A 6,677-nucleotide genomic window follows, 5' to 3' on the forward strand; every position below is an offset into this window, starting at 1 on the left:
AAGTATGATCTGTGGACCCCTTGAGGTTGCGATGTCAAAACTACTTTCACAGGACCTACAGCAGGCCAAGAGACAGATGGAAACATGCTCAAAGTCACTAATCATCTGAGAGATGCAAATCAAAACAATATGAGGTACCATCTCACACCTGTCAGAATAGCTGTCATCGACAAATCAACATAAGAGTGCTGGCGAAGATGCAGAGAAAAAGGAACCCTTGTGCACTGCTGATGGGAATGCAGACTGGTGCAGCCACTGTGGAAAACAGTATGGAGTTTCCTCAAAAAATTAAAAATGGAACTGCTATTTGACCCAGTAATCCCACTTCTAGGAATATATCCCAAGAAATCAGAAATACCAATCAGAAAGGATATGTACACCTCTATGTTCATAGCAGCACAATTTATAATAGCTAAGACTTGGAAACAGCCTAAGTGCCCATCAGCAGATGAGTGGATTAAAAAACAGTGGTACATCTACACAATGGAATACTACGCTGCTGTAAAAAAGAAGGAACTCTTACCATTTGCAACAGCATGGATGGACCTGGAGAGCATTATGCTAAGTGAAATAAGCCAGTTGGAGACAGATAAATATCACATGATCTCAGTCATTTGTGGAATATAATGAACAACATAAACTGATGAACCAAAATAGAGCCAGAGGAAATAAATATATTTTAGAATATAATAGAAGTAATCCTGTTATTTGCAGATTTTAATATTTTCTACAACCTTTCTGATATTATACTATGTTAGTACTAGAGGCCCGGTGCATGAAACACATGCACTGGAGGGAGTCCCTCAGCCTGGCCTGCCCCTTCTCTTTCACAATAATACTAGAATGTTAGTTGTCTTTACTATACAGGTATTTGCTCTGATGGTGCAAAAGTCATGGTGGGTAAAACTGATGACACTTAGCATGAATCCAAGCAGCGAAACAAAATTGACTTGGGAGTCACCACCATACACTTAAAGTAAAAACAAACATACCAAAGTGTCACAGAAGGATGTTCCCTTCATAATGGAAGGGAAGTGCACAGAGCACTCCTGCATACCCAGGTGTGGTGGTTGTCAGGAGGCAAAGCCCTTGGGCAATGGTTTGCAAGGCAAAACAGCTAGCTGCTTTTTTTAATGAAACATCACCAATTTTACTCGAAAGAACTGACAAACTGATTCCGCAAACTTGGGTATTTGGCAATCATTTTCTCCCAAATGAATGAAATGAGCCTATCACTTCAAGGAAAACAACTGATAGCGTTTGTCGCCAATGGTAAAATTCAGACTTTCAAGTGAAAATTCAAATTTTTTAAAAACCTGCATCTGCCACTATGAGTTTGACAACATCCCTATATTTAAAGATTTTTCTGATGAAATCAGTGGTCATGCTAACAATCTTTTTTTTAATATGTGGTATACTGATAGACTGATTGTGGCAAAATAAGAAATATATATCGGGCCTTTTCTCCAGTTCATAACTGAGACTTCTAAAACCTTTGTAAAGTCCCAAATGATAGGGGTGATAGGGTCATCCCTTGTTCTAATATTTGGTCTTTGTTCCTGGTTCTTGACAAAACTCCTACTCTTTGGGTTTCTTGATAATTTTTAAAATATATTTTTATTGATTTCAAAGAGGAAGGGAGAGGGATAGAAACATCAATGATGAGAGAGAATCATTAATTGGCCACCTCCTGCATGACCAACACTGGGGGTTGAGCCCAGAACTTGGGCATGTGCCCTGACCGGGAATTGAACCCATGACCTCCTGATTTATAGGTCAATGTTCAACCACTGAACCACACTGGCCAGGCTGCGTTTCTCGATAATTTTTAAGAACTGTGCATGGGTTTGAAAACTGCTATTCTACAATAACTGCTATTCTTTTACCAAATTTTTAATGGTAAAAGAAAAATATACCAGATTCTTTTACCCTCCATAACTGCCAAGTGTGTATCTTTAAAGTCAAGGCTAAAGGTGCCTGAGCTGGAGGTGGCACTGGGGAATGACAGAAGTTAACCACTAACCAAAAACTATTGCTATCTGTCTGAACCAAACCTGCGCATTAATCAAATTGATACCTTTAGAAAAACCCAGATGCCTCTTATAGGGAGCACGAGTTATATGGAGAACCATCATCCTACAAGAGTAGGAATTTGCCATTTCATCTGAACATTCTGTGGTATTAAGATTTTATAGAGAATTTGTTTATGTTGCTCTCATACGTAGCAGCTGCTTTCTCTAGCTCAGCCTCCAAGATGGGGAAATCCTTCGCCAATTTCATGTGCAAGGAGGACTTTCATCTCGCCTCCAAATCCAATTTCAAGAAAGTATGGGTGGCAGGACAAAAAAATATCATATGATAAGAAGAAACAAGAATTAATGCAACAATATCTTAAAGAACAAGAATTATATGATAATAGATTGCTTATGGGAGATGAATTATAAAGAATGGCCTTAATTTCATGTATGAGGCCCCACCAGGAGCTAAAAAAGAAAATAAAGAGAAAGAAGAAACAGGAGAGACTGAATACAAATTTGAATGGCAGAAAAGAGAGCCACGAGAAAAATATGCCAAAGATGACATGAACATCTGAGATCAGCCCTTTGGTATTCAGATTCGAAATGTGAGATGCATTAAATATCACAAATGGAGTCATGTCAACACAAATCAGGAATGTCCTTTGTTTGGTCTTTCTGGAATCAATGCAAGTTCAGTTCTCACCCATGGCTCAGGACCATCAATGCATCCCTCGGAGCTAATAGCGGAGATGAGAAACAGTGGGTTTGCACTGAAACAAAATGTACTCAGGAGAAATTTGAATGCAAATGATTCATCAAAGGAATGTGTTGCAAGTGAGGGTAAAGAAGATCCAGAGTTGAATTTTTAAAGTTACTATCAACCAAACAAAAACAGAAACTTCTCAGGAAATAGGATTGACTTGAGAAGAAAAACAAGAAAAAGAAAAAAGATAGAAAAAAGAAAAAGCTTCAGAAGAGTAGAAATAAACACAAAAAAACATGAACACAAATCTTTCTCCCCCTCCTTCTCCTCTTCTTCCTTCTCCTCCTCCTTCTCCTCCTCTCCTCCCCCTCTTCCTTCTCCTCTTCCTTTTCCTCCCCCTCTTCCTTTTCCTCCAGTGAGACTTCAGAAAGCAGCAGTGAGAGTGACAACAATGAAAAAAATACAAAAGAAGAAAAGAAATAAAAACAAATGTACAAGAAAGAAAAACAGTGATATAGGAGAAAAGGACAAGTCTATGAAGAGAAAACTTTATGAAGAACTTTTTCCTTATTACTACTGTAATAAGGAAAAAGTCAAGGATGAGCCTAGATTTTTAAAACAAGTGAGTTCTAGGGAGACTAGCAAATGGAATTATTCTGATTTTGACAAAAAATCTAGGAGCCATAACCACAGTCCAGAGAATAGAGGATCTGAAAGAAATGAGAGGAGCAGGAGAGGCTGGAGCAGAGATGAGAGAAGCAGGAGAAGCCGAAGCAGAAGTCATAGTAGTTACAAGCAAAGAAAAGTAAGAAAATGGTCTTATCAGAGTCCCAGTGAAGAGTGGAATACAAGAAATGATACCAGAAGCCACAGAACAGATATATACAGAGGAGGAAAAATGCACAGAGAAAACTCAGGAGATAAGCATACTAGAGTGACACGGAGAGAATGAAGAAGTAAAGAGAATAGAGACTGCTTGTAACAATTAGCTGGGAATAAAAATATATCTACTTTCTTATCAAATACGTCTAGCAAAGGCTAATATGTACTATTGTCTTTCTAATAAAAAAGCTCTGTTTTAGTTTTCAATCTCTGTAAACTGTCATATCAAGGAAAAACTACATAAGAATAAACTTTGCATTACTTGTAAGTAATCTGTTTTGGAGCTGTAAAAATATTTTCTGTTGATAAGTATTTTTTGTGCCCTCTATACCAGATATAAAAAACACACACACCATAAACTCTGGAAAAAAAAGATTTTATAAGTTTCTCTCTAGTTCTTTATTTTGAGTCAAGCATGTATGGATTTGGAGTCCTTTGGTGTCAGTGCTATAAATGGACTTTTTTTTCTTCTTGCCTCTTCCCCAATCCCTTGCTATGCCATAGAAAGGCTCCTGCATTCTCCATGTCAGCTGGGGCAGGAGACAGTTCCCACAATGCCCTTGTTTCTGATTCCATCTCAATGGACACCAGCCACTCATAGGCTTCCTTGGGGTTTATTTGAAAGAAGTGGGTGGAAATTATTTCTCAGCCACCCTGGTTTTTAAAGCTAATGGTAAATTACTCACCGAGAGAGCATATCCCATTTCCTTTTTCTGATCCCACTAAAAAATTGCACTTTGCTCCCTTGATGGGCATATGAGGAGATGCTTACCAGAGTTGAAATGAGATTTTGTCCAGGTTAAGGCTTTAGGAAAGCTGTGGTGGCCATAACCAGGCATCTGTATGTAGTTCTAGATCTATGAAATGTTTGCTTAATTAGAGGGCTTTTCTCAGTAGACATGTTGTTAGAGCAGGGGTTACACAAACCCACACAAGTTGATTTCCCTTTGCAATTTATAGATGGCTGTGCAAGTAAGTCAAAGGTTGTTTTTGTTTTTCGTTTTTGTTATTTTTTACCAGTAGATAGCTGACAGAAACAGGATGGAGTCCATGCTCTGGTCCTCAGAATATCTCTAGTGAGTTTATTATGGCCTTTATATTTTTTTCACTATATTTTTATTTTTTTAAATATTACTTTGTATTAGTTTCAGGTGTACATCATAGTGGTTAGAGAATCATATACTTTACAAAGTGTTTCCCCTGATATTTTCAGTACCCACCTGGCACCATACATAGTTATTATAATATTATTGACTATATTCTCTATGCTGTACTTTACATCCCTGTGACTATTTTGTAACTACCAATTTGTACTTCTTAATCCCTTCACTATTTTCACCAAGCCTCCCACCCACCTCCCCTCTGGCAATTATCAGTCTGTTCTCTGTTTCTATGAGTCTGTTTCAATTTTGTTTGTTCATTTATTTTGTTCTTTAGATTCACATATAAGTGAAATCATATGGTATTTATCTTTCTTTGACTGACTTATTTTCACTTAGCATAATACCTTCTAGGTCCATTCATGCTGTCACAGATGGTAGTGCTGCATTCTTTTTTATGGCCAAGTAATATTCCATTGTATATGTGTATCACCATTTTTGATGGGCACTTGGTTTGCTTCCTTAGCTTGGCTATTATAAGTAATGCTGTAGAGAACATAGGGGTGCATATATTTTTTTGGAATTAGTGTTTTGGGTTTCTTTGGATATATATTCAGAAGTGGAATCACTAGGTCATAAAACAGTGCCACTTTTAATTTGAGTAATCTCCATACTGTTTTCCATAATTGCTGCACCAATCTGCATTCCCACCAGCAGTGCATCAGGGTTTCCTTTCTCTACATTGTTGCCAACACTTGTTTATTGATTTATTGATAACTAGAGGCATGGTGCACATGAAATTAGTGCACATGTAGGTCCCTAGCCCTGGCCAGTGATCAGGGCCGATCGGGGGCCTTCCAGCTGCCCGCCGGGGCCTCCCTTCGTTCTGCACCACCCCCTGGTGGTCAGCACACATAATAGCGAGCGATCAAACTCCTGGTCTCCTGGTCGAACTCCCGAGGGGACAATTAGAATATTAGGCTATATAGATAGCCATTCTGACAGGTATGAGGTGATGTCTCATTGTGGTTTTAATTTGAATTTCTCTGATAATTAGTGACGTTGAACATCTTTTCATATGTTTCTTGGCCATCTGTATGTCCTCTTTGGAGAAGTGTCTATTCAGGTCCTCTGTTCTTTTTTTTTTTTTATAAATATATTTTTATTGATTTTTTACAGAGAGGAAGGGAGAGAGATAGAGAGTTAGAAACATCGATGAGAGAGAAACATCGATCAGCTGCCTTCTGCACACCCCCTACTGGAGATGTGCCCGCAACAAGGTACATGCCCTTGACCGGAATCGAACCCAGGACCCCTCAGTCCGCAGGCCGACGCTCTATCCACTGAGCCAAGCCGGTTTCGGCCTCTGTTCTTTTTTTAATTGGACTTATTTTTGTTTCTTTTTTTTGTTTTAAGTTCTTTATAAATTTTGGATATTAATTATGGACAGATGTTTTCTCTAATACATTAATAATGTGTCCTAAATTTGCTAAAATATGATAGGGCTTCACATTTGTGAAAATTCATCAAAATAATTTAAGTCAGAGGCATTTTTAATACCTATATTTTGAATTGTTGAAAATATATTTTAAATATTCCTAAAATGAAATCCAAAAAGGTGTGAATTCTTGAGATGGAAAGAGACCACAGACATGCCCCAGGTTAGACTACATTTCAAATATACTTGGCTAAGGATAGAAAATTATATTTGGAAGAAAAGTGACCACACAGCATATGTTTGGCCTATGTGACTGGGCCAATGAGATGTACACAGAAATCATCTAAGCCAGTGGATGCCAACCAGTGGTCTGCAGACCACTGGTGGTCCATGAGGTCTGAAAGGTTGGTGACCACTGGTTTAAGGAAACCTTTGGAGCAGCGGTTGCCAACCGGTGTTCTGCAGACAACTGGTGGTCCATGAGGTCCGAAAGGTTGACGACCACTGATCTAAGCCATCTATAGGACTCACCCTTA

General features: G+C 38.4%; 1 pseudogene; it reads left to right on the forward strand.

The window, feature by feature from the left end:
• The first annotated feature begins 2,246 nt into the window (after window positions 1-2,246).
• LOC103303591 (corepressor interacting with RBPJ 1-like) lies at window positions 2,247-3,673 on the forward strand (annotated as a pseudogene).
• The last annotated feature ends 3,004 nt before the right edge of the window (window positions 3,674-6,677 follow it).

The sequence above is a fragment of the Eptesicus fuscus genome, chromosome 16 (genome assembly GCF_027574615.1).
Source record: "Eptesicus fuscus isolate TK198812 chromosome 16, DD_ASM_mEF_20220401, whole genome shotgun sequence".
Classification (NCBI taxonomy): domain Eukaryota; kingdom Metazoa; phylum Chordata; class Mammalia; order Chiroptera; family Vespertilionidae; genus Eptesicus; species Eptesicus fuscus.